We start from the raw sequence: 12854 nt of genomic DNA, 5'->3' as shown, positions 1-12854 counted from the left end.
CCTGTGAGGATTTGAACGGGGAGAACAAACCAGCTCAGCTCAAGGAGTTACTTGTGTGTTAGGCACCTCCTTCAGATTGCAAGGAGACACATATTCAGATTAGGTTAGGGTTGGGGATTGTCATCAGGATACCCAGAGAAGTAATGCCTCAACGGCCAAACGTGTGTCCCAGAACATCTGAGGCTAAGAGCTCAGAAAGGTTCCAGGAGAACAAGCACAGGGCCAGTTGTTGTTCAAGTGTGAGCAACTTTCATTCACGCCCTGCTATATGCCAGATGCTAGTATGTAGTCTTTAATAATGATAGAGGAAGATAGAGTGTCTGATCTCAAGAAGCCAGTAAATTGCTAAGGTCACATATCAGGAAACAGCCACTTCAGTCCTGGCTGGAAAGTAGAGAGCAAAAGCCAGGTGAGAGGAGCGAACTAGGAAGGTAAACAAGCACAGATGGTAGAAAAAAAATTATACTGCATGCAGAGGAATGTGGACTTCATTCCACATAAGTGAGTAACATTATGTACCAATAAGAGAAACTAGGTGGCTGGAAACATGGACGTAATGGAAACTTTTCACTTGTATACTTACACTTTTTGAATTTTGAACTGTAAAAAGTATTACTTATTCAAAAAATTCAAAAATAAAATTATTTTAAAATATGATGCATTGAGCCTAGTGGTGTACTAGGCTCTGGGAGAGCAAAACAGCAAATATTCCTTATCAGCCTACAATCTACTAGATAATTTTAAAGTTTTATGGCTCATCGGTGACACAACACAGCTTTGGGTAGATTCCCAATGTCAAAACATGTGTAAACAAATAATTATAAGAAAATAATTATAAGAAAAATAGTAATTGTTTTCCTAAAGATATGGGCTAAGAGCTTTGAAAGTGCACATTGGGGACTGGGCAGCTTATTCTGCTGGAAGATTAGTGGGAGGTAACATGTAAACTGGGATATGAAGAACGCATGGGAGTTTCAAAAATGGAAAAGAGAGTAAAAGCAATTAATCAACGAGAAATACACTTTTCTGAAAAAAAAAACAATGAAATGTTCGTGCAGGAAAATAGTTTGGTATGATGATCGGAGCAGCAAAGGGAATGACAGGAGGTGAGGCTAAGAGTCAGGATGAAGCCAAATTGTGCAGGCTTTGCCTGTTGTCTTAAGAACTATGAATTTCTACCCCAGAAAGTTCAAAAAACCCTTCATGGACATTGGTATTCTGGAAGTTGGTGAATATGTACCTTTAGGAAAATGGATTTTATCTCCAAATAGTGGGGAAAAAAATTAACGGGAATTTCTTTTTCTATTTTGAGTTTTTTTCCCCATAATTTTTACTGAAACCTTCTGGTTTTATTCCGGTTAATATAGGAAGTTAAGAAAATCAGTATATAGTCAGCAAATATAGATGGGAAAACTCAGAAGCAAGTATGTTAAGTATGTTTGTTCTTTTTTTCTCCTTGTCAAATATGTTCACAGTTGTGATTTTTATATATCATATAAGATATATTCTGTTACCAGGATCGCTCCTTGTCAATGTGTTGGGATTAACTATCATCAATGTTTCATCTTTTCCACAAGAAATCAAAGCTTCCTGACGGTTTGCAGCCCCCCACAGCCTGGCCCATAGCTTGTTTTATTTGGCTTACACAGTTGTTTTAATCGGGAAGTGTCTAGCTTGTCTTTTAAAATCAAAATATCTGGCAATATAAGGTCTATATTCAGCATAACGAGAAACAAACGGACCTGACTGGAGCCTGAGCCCTGTAGGCATCGCCGCCCTGCAGGAGCCCCAGTTCCCGCCCACCCAGAGTTCAACCGCACCCCCTCCTTCAGCCTTTGACTTTGGCCAGGGTTAGGCGGGGGATTTCCCGGGCAGTTGTCCGGATTTACACGAGGGGGCGCTGTGATCAGGGTTTTGGACGGAAGGGTGGGGAGGAAATGCTTGGAGCTGGTTCTAACGGGAAGTGAAAGGAAACCCTCCTTTCCTTTCTGGTGAGCAAGTCCTAAGGAACAACTTCCTGTGACCCAACTCAGTTAAGAGTCGGGACTAAGAGTATTTTGAAATAGGAGGAATACTATATTTGAAATGTCAGAAGTCATAGAAAAGTGTGGGAGAAACAATGCCACACTTTTCTATTTTCACTTCCATTTGAATAATACTTTGCAGTCAATAAAACTGTCGGAAGCAGAAAGCTATTTGGTCCTCACAGCAATCCTATGTCTGAAGTAGGATAAGGTACCTGCTCCTGCAGTAGCCGAGCCACTCAGAGTTCCTCGTCTCACCTAGGAGTGCCTACCCAGCCAGAAAGGGGCAGGTCCCATGGCTGCTTCCTCACACTTCACTTTTTAGGTGAGGAGGAGGAGGGGGAAAGGCCCTGGAGAAAGACAGGATGCCAAGAATATGTGGCGAGAAGAAGGGACAGGCCAGAAGAAAGAAGTTGAGAGATCAGTCCCAGGAAACTTCCTAACTGGAAGATGCCCTTCCTTGGCTAGGACTTGTGCCTCTCCCTGTGTATCTCAGGCACAGTAAATCTCAGTTTATATTTGTTAAATAAATAAATTGTCCAAGGCATCTGTTGGGCTTTAATCTGCATATGGGAAGGACCCTGTTATTCCATCAATATTAGTTACAAAATTATGGGGGCTTGGGCTGATGACACTGAGGGTCCAGGGACCTTCTCAACTCTGGTTAACCCTGCCCTAGATGGCCCCTAAGCTCCATCAGTGGCCATGGCTGTGTGTCTTTGTGGCTTTGATTTTGACGATGTTATCAGGCAGGATGCAGAATCCTGCTTGCTCTCCCAGTTTTCAGTTGCTTTTTTTCTGTGTTTGTTTTCTTTGGCTGCTACAGGGAGATTTGCTTTTCATCTTGGCAGCACGTGCCCCACTCAGAGTGGAAGAAGGCTATGGCAGGATACAGTGTTTTGGGAAGGGAAGAGAATCTCCTTGCTTGGGGACATCCTTTCCAAAACAAGGTCCCTGTAAAGTCAAGTCCTGCTAATGTTTCCCTCCAACTTCTCCGTTTTCTACTACTCGCTCCCAAAAAAAGAAAAAAAAAAAATTGTACGAAGTGTCTCCTCTCCCAGAGGAGGTCACAAAAGATCTGTTTCCCAGGCAACCTTTCATTCTACTTATTCATCAGTTCATCAACTGATTCATTCATTCATTCTGTGACAGTCTTTACTCTTTTCTAAGTATGACCAGAAAATAATGATGTAAGTATGATCTACTCTACAGCATGTAGGTTGTAAGCATTGTTATGATCTTTTTTTAAATTAAGATAAAACTCATAAAAGATAAAATGTACCACTTTAAAATGTATAATTGTATTTGTCCATTTTCATGCTGCTGATAAAGACATACCCTAGACTGGGTAATTTATAAAGAAGAAGAGGATTGATGGACTCACAGTTCCATGTGGCTGGAGAGGCCTCACAAACATGGTGGAAGGTGAAAGGCATGTCTTACATGGCAGCAGGCAAGAGAGAATGAGAGCCAAGCAAAAGGGGAAACCCCTTATAAAACCATCATATTTTGTGAGACTTATTCACTACCACAAGAACAGTATGGGGGAAACTGCCCCCATGATTCGATTATCTCCCACCGAGTCCCTCCCACAACACGTGGGAATTATGGGAGCTACAATTCAAGATGAGATTTGGGTGGGGACACAACAAAACCATATCAACCATCCATTGGTTTGTAGTATATTCACCCTATTATGCAGCCATCACTTCTCATTCCAGAACATTTCTATCACCACAGAAAGAAACCTCATACCTATTAGCAGTCAGTCCCAGCTCTCCTCCCCTTATCCCCTGGCAACCACTAATTTGCTTTCTGTCTCTGAGGATTTGCCTATTCTGGACATTTCATATAAATGGAATGATACAATATGTGGCTTTCTGTGTTTGGCTTATTTTATTTAGCATAATGTTTCCATGTTTCATCCCTGAACATACAACATATAACAGTGCATTCCTTTTTATAGCTGAATAATATTTCATTGTATGGATAGGCCACATTTTGTTTATCTAGTCATCAGTTGATGAACTTTGTTCTGGCTATTATTAATAATATTACTATGAATACTCATGTACATATTTTCTTTTCTTTTCTTTTCTTTTCTTTTTTTTTTTTTTTTTGAGTAGGCCTTGTTCTGTTGCCCAAGCTGGAGTGCAGTGGTGCAATCACAGTTCACTGCAGCCGTGACCTCCTGGTCTAAGCAGTCCTTCCACCTCAGCCTCCTGAGTAGCTGGGTCTACAGGCACATACCACCACACCTGGCTAATTCTTGTAAGATAATATATTTTCAATACTCATGGGTTTATATTGGAGTGGATTCATTGGGTCCTGTGCTAATTCTATGTTTAACTTTTTGAAGAACTACCAAATTTTTTTTTTTTTTTTTTTTTTTTTTTGAGACGGAGTCTCGCTCTGTCACCCAGGCTGGAGTGCAGTGGCCAGATCTCAGCTCACTGCAAGCTCCGCCTCCCGGGTTCCCGCCATTCTCCTGCCTCAGCCTCCCGAGTAGCTGGGACCACAGGCGCCGCCACCTCGCCCGGCTAATTTTTTGTGTTTTTAGTAGAGACGGGGTTTCGCCGTGTTAGCCAGGATGGTCTCAATCTCCTGACCTAGTGATCCGCCCGTCTCGGCCTCCCAAAGTGCTGGGATTACAGGCTTGAGCCACCGCGCCCGGCTAGAACTACCAAATTATTTTTTACAGTGACTGTACCATTTTAAATTCCCTCCAGCAATGTTGAAGTTCACTTTCTTTCTTAACACAAGCAATTTAAGGGATTGCTTAAATGGTCTTAGATGAATCTGTCATCAAGGAGGGGGAGGGCATGAATTGATATTTGCACAGAGCCTGTGCAGAGACACCTGACAGTAGCCCTCAGGATGCTGGATAATTTATCCCAAGCCATGGTGAGGAAAATGGGAAGGAATAGAGCAGTCAGTAACATGGAGCAGATTTGCCAATCTCTTACCCTCATCAATTTAGGGATTGTGTTGGTCTTTAACAGATGAAGAAGAGGTCTGAGAATGTTTAATACATGTCCACTGTTGAAGGGGCAAAGACTGCAGGCCTCATTTTGCCTCTCTCCTGTAAGATTTCTGAGGTGCCTTGAACCCAAGCCTCAGAGAATGAACAGCAGTGGCAAAGACAATGCCTTTTATAAGTGTATAGAGGGGGTTGAGGAAATGGTTGGAGGGGAGGCTTTTCTGTAGAACTGCCCTCTTTTCATGTTCCCTTCAAAGGGTACAGTGAAACAGAATACTGTATTGTCAACTAATTTATTAAAAAAGTGGCCTCAATACATCCTGCTATAGAAATTCCATCAATGTACTAGAAAATTTACATTTACCAGAGCTCATCTATTGAACAGCAGCTGGAGTTGTGTGTGTTCATGGATGTGGAATGAGAATACAGATGTTCAATCTTTATAAGCACAGAGCAGAAACACTGTAGGTAGAGGGGTCAATTTGAGACCATCCCAGCCCATCTTTGATTGGCCTGTGAAACACAACAGGAAACTAATTCATCTGAAAGATGTGCTAAAAACTCTTGTTGGCTTTAACAAAGGGAAACTTGGCTGATTTTACATTAAAACTTCTAACAAAGGAAAATAAATGCTCTTGGGTGGAGAACATGTCTTTATAACCAAACTCCACAACTGTTACCATATAAATAATTTTTCTTTATAAAAGAATAAAAATATATATGTACCCACATATATGTGTGTGTATATGTAAAAGACAAATACAAAACTTCAAATAAATTATTTTGCTTTGGATAAGTCACTTGAGCCTTTGACAGTGTGAGAATGTTTTTTTTGGCCAGGCGTGGTGGCTCACGCTTGTAATCTCAGCACTTTGGGAGGCCTAGGTGGGTGGATCACTTGAGACCAGGAATTTGAGACCAGCCTGGCCAACATGGTGAAACCCGTCTCTACTAAAAATACAAAACTTAGCTGGGTGTAGTGGCACGCATCTGCAATCCCAGCTACTAGGGAAGCTGAGACCAGAGAATCGTTTGAACCTGGGATGCGGAGGTTTCAGGGAACCAAGATGACACCACTACACTCCAGCTTGGGTGACAGAGCAAGACGCTTTCTCAAAAAAAGAAGAAGAAGAAGGAGGAGAAGGAGAGAAAATGTCTTTCTTTGTCTCTCCGTAATTAAAATGGGGAACCAGTAGATTTAGTAACGCTTACCCCTCCGGGCCTCATCAGCATCTTCCCTACGATTATCTCTTCTAGTGTTGTTTGCTCATCATAAGCTGTAATATTGACACATATGAATTATGACTGAGCATCTATTACATGCAAGACTCTTACGTTTGCAAAACAAATTTGGGAGCATTCTTCTCCCTACAATCTTAGAATCAAGTGTATAAAATATACATATACATAAATGTATAAATAAATAAATAAATATAATATAAGGTGGAAAGTGATGAAGGTCATGTGGGAGATTGGAACCTAGTGATAAAGAAATTCAAAGGGAGGAAAAATAACTTTTGGTGTGGAGTCAAGAGAAATATTCTATTCTTGTTGAGAAAGGCTGAAAAGCATATTTTGAATGGGAACTCACTCTGGTACCAGGGCAGCTATTAAGAGAAGTTTTAAAAGGAAATGCCCAATTAGACTTGGGGTGATTATGCTAGATACTCAGTTAAAAGAAGAGAGAATTTGTACATGTGCTTCATTTAGGCCTTTTTCCCTTCCTTTTGCTGTATGAATAATTAGTTTTTGAGATAAATTAGTTAGAAAAAAAGTGCATCTTCCACCCAATTAGTTCCTCTAATTAAAAGCCATCATGATGATAAATGTTTTCTCTCACATCCTGCATTTTTCCAAATCTAAATGCACAGCTTCTAGAGGTTCTCTTCCAGTTCAACGTTTTTACAATTTGTTTTAATATTTGAGAATAATGAAAAAAGGACCAGCTTTCCCTAATCACATATATAGGAACGTGTGTACCTTAGGATTTTGATAGTCCTTGAGGAAGGCTATGTGGATTTCAAGTGTCATACAGAAAGCCCAAGTCTACAGCTTGGAATGTTCCTAGTCATTATTAGTCTGACTAATAAAAAAATTCTAAAAGCCCATGTGGACTCAGATTAGAAGCATCAAAAACTCCCAACTCTGGCTCACTTTATCGTGACCCTGCTGAGCATGTGGTATAATAAAGACAGTGGGTTAATTAGGAGAGACTATTATAGTAAGGAAATATAGGTCTCACCTACAGAAACTTCAGGAAAGGTTTACTGCTTTTGCGTGGCTTGACATGGTACAAAGCCCACTTCCATAATTCACTCATGGAACAAACTATGTCTGGTAGGTACTGAGGATCTAATGGTAAACAAGACAAAAACAATCCTGCCTTCAAAGCCGCCACAATGAAATCATTAATGTTTCCCAGATTTCTTTGGACCAAGCTGACTGCTTTCTTTTGCAATATCCAAAGCCCTGAGGAAGCAATGACTAAAAGGAGGAGCCTTTGGCAATGATAACAGCAATCATTATAAAAACAGAGGCCTGATTTCCAGTAATATTAAATAGTAGACTAGAAAAGTGAGACACGTACAAGAATGTTTTGGGCAGCATTATGGGTAATAGACAAAACCAACGCAAATGTCCATCAACAGCACGATAGATAAGTTGTGGTGTATTTATACAGAAAATGAATGTACAGCAAATAAAAATGAACAAACTATAGCTACACACACACACACACACACACACACACACACACACAGGAGTTAACCTTTCTAAAAAAATGAGCCAAAGAATCCAGACAAAAAATAATACATACTGTGTGATTCCATCCCTATAAAGTTCAAAACCATGAAAAACTAAAACACGATATCAAGGAATACGCAAGAAGGTGATAAAACCACAAAAAAGATGCAATCAGGTAATAACCATAAAACCAGACTGTGGTTTCCTGTAGAAGGGAGAACAGGTGATGTGACTGGGAAGCAGCAGGGGGAAACTTCTGGGGCCTGGAGCATTCTTTTTTGTGGCTTGTTCAGGGGTTACAGAGGTGTTCACTTTATAATGATCTGTCCACTATTACATTATGTTTCCTGCACTCTCAACATGTGTACTGTTGGGAGAATGACAAAATAAGGAGAATGACAAGCCAATACCCACATCAGGACAGCAGAAGGGGGTCCCACTATCCATCATGTTCTGGGGCAATGCACAGCGATCTAACAGAGTGGAAAACAGACACCTAGAGTGGGACTTTGGTCCCTGGGCTCTGGGGCTTTTAGGCTGCATGAATGGGAGAAGAACTAGCTCCTCTCTGTCATGATCAGTAGCTGAGAGTCAATTATAAGATGAAAAGAGAGCCCCTGGGTTTCCAGCCCAATTCTAGCACCTCAGTGTTTATGGCTGGGGGAGCAGCAGCCCCCTCCCTGCATAACCAGGAACTACAGGCAAATCCTTGCAGTTGCAGCTCTGCATCTATCAGGTAGTGAGTTCTACCAGGATTGATTGCCTTCATTCAGCCTACCCTACAGCCGGTGTTCTTGGAGGTCTGCAGAAGACCAGTGCTTTCTCTGGGAGAGCTGTCTACAGGGATCAGCCTCAGCTCTCGTGTGTTATATTGCACAGTAAAGAAGGAAAAGAAGATAGGGTAGGCAGAAGTATAACTGATCAAAGATGTCCACATCGTAATTCTCAGAACCTGTGAATATGTTACCTTACATGGCAAAAGAGACTTCACAGGTGTGATTAAGTTAAAGATTTTGAGATGGGAAAATTGTTCTGGATTATCCCGGTTGGCCCAATGTAATCATGTCTCCTTATGAGGGAGAAGAAGGGGCAAGAGAGTCAGAGAAGGAGATGTAATGATAGCAGAAGTTGGAGTGATGTAGATGGGAGAGGGCATGAGCCCAAGAATGTGGCAGCCTCTGGAAGCTGGAAAGACAATACCAGAAAGAAATTTACAACATTCGCAAATGTGTGAAAATCAAGCACACTCCTAAATCATCAAGGGGCAAACAAGAAATCACAAGGGAAATTAGAAAATACCTTCAGAAGAATGAAAATGGAACCACAACATACCAAAACTTTAGGAGATAAAGCTAAAGCAGTGTTTAGCAGGAAGCTTAGATGTAAATGCCCCAAAATCCCAACTCAGTAGCCTAATGTTCTACCTTAACAAAAAGCAAGAAGAGCAAACTAAACCTAAAAGAAGGAGAAGAAAGGCATTAATAAAGATTAGAGCAGAAATAAATAATACAGAGAATAGAAACGCAATAGAGAAAAATGATGAAACCCAAAAAAAGCTTTCTCTTTGAAAAGATCAGCACAATCGACAAACCTTTAGCTAGACTAACAAGAGAAAAAGAGAGAAGACTCAAATTTATAAAATCAGGAATGAAAGATGGGAAATCACTACCAATCTTACAAAACTTAAAAGGTTATTAGGGAGTATTATGAAAACTGTGTCCCAACAAGTTAGATAAACTAGTTTAAACTGACTGATTCCTAGAAAGATATCAATTATCAAAACTAACTCAGACCTGGCAACATGGCAAGACCTTGTCTCTATTAAAAATTGAAAAATTAGCTGGGCATGGTGGCATACACCTGTGGTCTTAGCTACTTGGGAGTCCAGGAGGTTGAGGATGCTGTGAGCCATGTTTCTGCCACTGCATTCCAGACTGGAATACAGAGCAAGACTGTCTCACTATATTTCAAAAAAAAGAGTGACCTGTAACAAGATATTAAATTAGTAATTAACTACTTCCCACAAAGAAAAACCCGGGCTGGCCGGGTGAGGTGGCTCACACCTATAATCCTAGCACTTTGGAAGGCCGAGGTGGGTGGATTACTTGAGGCCAGGTGTTTGAGACTAGCCTGGCCAACATGGTGAAACCCCATTTCTACTAAAAATACAAAAAGCTGGGTGTGGTGGCACGCACCTGTAATCCCAGCTACTTGGGAGGCTGAGGCAGGAGAATCACTTGAACCTGGCAGATGGAGGTTGCAGTAAGCTGAAATTAGGCCACTGCACTCCAACCTGGGCAATAGACTGTGACTCAGAAAGAAAGAAAAGAAGGAGGGAAGGAAGGAAGGAAGGAAGGAAGGAAGGAAGGAAGGAAGGAAGGAAGGAAGGAAGGAAGGAAGGAAGGAAGGAAGGAAGGAAGGAAGGAAAGAGAGAGAGGGAGAGAGACAGAAAGAAAGAGAGAAAGAGAGAAAGAGGCCGGGCGCGGTGGCTCAAGCCTGTAATCCCAGCACTTTGGGAGGCCGAGACGGGCGGATCACGAGGTCAGGAGATTGAGACCATCCTGGTTAACACGGTGAAACCCCGTCTCTACTAAAAAATACAAAAAACTAGCCGGGCGAGGTGGCGGGCGCCTGTGGTCCCAGCTACTCGGGAGGCTGAGGCAGGAGAATGGCGTGAACCCGGGAGGCGGAGCTTGCAGTGAGCTGAGATCCGGCCACTGCACTCCAGCCTGGGTGACAGAGCGAGACTCCGTCTCAAAAAAAAAAAAAAAAAAAGAAAGAGAGAAAGAGAGAAAGAAGGGAAAGAAGGGAAAGAAGGAAGGAAGGTGTCAGGCCTCTGAGCCCAAGCTAAGCCATCATATCCCCAGTAACCTGCATGTATACATCCAGATGGCCTGAAGCAACTGAAGATCCAGAGAAGTGAAAATAGCTTAACTGATGACATTCCACCATTGTGACTTGTTTCTACCCCACCCTAACTGATCAATGTTCTTTATAATCTCCCCCACCCTTAAGAAGGTTCTTTGTAATTCTCCCCACCCTTGAAAATGTACTTTGTGAGATCCACCCCCTGCCCCCAAAACTCCACCACCTATCCCAAAACCTATAAGAGCTAATGATAATCCTACCACCCTTTGCTGACTCCTTTTTCGGACTCAGCCTGCCTGCACGCAGGTGAAATAAACAGCCATGTTGCTCACACAAAGCCTGTTTGGTGATGTCTTCACACGGACATGTGGAACAGAAGTGAAGGAGGGAGGGAAGACCCAAACTCAGAGAGCTTCAAAAAAGAAAGAAAAACCCAGGCCCAAAGGGCTTCACTGCTGAATTCTGTTACACACTTAAAGAAGATCTAAAACCAATTTTGACAAGCTCTTTTAAAAATTGAAAAGGATGAAACACTTCTCAACTGATTCTACGGGGCCAGTGTTACCCTGATACCAAAACTAGACAAAGACACCACCAGAAACGAAAACTGTTTTAAAAAAGATAAAGAAAACTATAGACCACTATATCTTATGAACGTAGGTGCAAAACTCTTCAATAAAATACTAACAAACTAAGTTAAGCAACATATGGCCAAGTGGGTCTCTCCCAGGAATGCAGTTGGTTTAAAATCCAAAAATCAATGAATGTTGAGAGAAGAGATACAGATCCTCTCATATTGTTTTATATTGTTTTATACTCAGAAAGGAAAAGAAGAGCATAACAAAAGGCAGGTAGCCCAGCGCCTAGGAACCAGATCCAAAACCAGGCCTGGGCCTGCCTGACCTAAGCCTGGTAGTTAAAGATCGACCCCTGACCTAACCGGTTATGTTATCTATAAATTCCAGATATTGTATAGAAAAAGCACTGTGGAACTTCCCGGCCTATTCTGTTTCACTCTGACCACTGGTGCACGCAGCCCCTGTCATGTACCCCCTGCTTGCTCAATCGATCACCACCCTCTCATGCAGACCCCCTTACAGTTGTGAGCCCTTAAAAGGGACAGGAATTGCTCACTTGGGGAGCTCAGCTCTTGAGACAGGAGTCTTGCCCGATGCTACCAGCCGAATAAACCACTTCTTTCTTTAACTCGGTGTCTGAGGAGTTTTGTCTGAGGCTCGTCCTGCTACAATGTAATATACAATATCAATAGAAAAACCACAAGAAGACAAAAAATCCCACATTATTATCTCAGTAGATATAGAAAATGCATTGGACAAAACCCCTAGCATCTTTCCATGGTAAATATACTGAACAAATTAGAAACAGAAGGGAACTTCCCTAATCTGAAAAAGACTATCTAAGAAAAACTCACATCATACCTAATGGTGCAAGACAGAATGGAATATTTCCTCCTAAAATCAAGAGCAAGGCAAGGATGTCTGCTTTCACTCCTTCAATTCAACATTGTATTGGAGTCTCTTGCCGGAGCAACTAGACAAGACAAAGAAAAAATAGGATTTATATTGAAAAAGAAGTAAAACCATCTCTACTCATCGATATCATAGTCTTATATACAGAAAATCCTAAGTAATCACTAAAAAAAACTATTAAGTCCAGTAAATAAATTTAGCAAGAGAACAGAATACAAGATCAATATCCAAAAATCAATTGTACTTCTATACACTAGCAAATGAACAATCTGAAAAGGAAATTTAAAAAATAATTCTACTTACAGTAGCATCAAAAAGAATAAAATACTTAAAAATAAATTTAACAAAAGAAATGCAAAACTCATATTCTGAACACTACACAACATTGTTAAAAGAAATTAAAGAATATTTAAATAAATAGAAAGACATCTCATCTTCATGGATTGAATGACAATATTAACATGACAGCATTCCCCAAATCTATAGGTTCAATGCAGTCCTGTCAAAAATTTCATCTGGCTTTTCTTTTCATGAAAATCGATGAGTTAATAATAAAATTTATATAGAAATGCAAGGAACCAGGAAGAGTAAAACAATTAAAAAAAAAAACCCCACAAAGGTAGAGAACTCACACTTTCAAAACTTACTACAAAACTAGAAATATTAGGACATTTTTTATACTGTCACACAGTCAGGCATGTAGCTCATTGGAACAGAATTAAAAGCCCAGAAACAAACTCTTATATGTAC

This window comes from Macaca nemestrina, chromosome 1 (genome assembly GCF_043159975.1).
Source record: "Macaca nemestrina isolate mMacNem1 chromosome 1, mMacNem.hap1, whole genome shotgun sequence".
Lineage (NCBI taxonomy): Eukaryota > Metazoa > Chordata > Mammalia > Primates > Cercopithecidae > Macaca > Macaca nemestrina.
Note: the sequence above shows the minus strand (reverse complement) of the source record.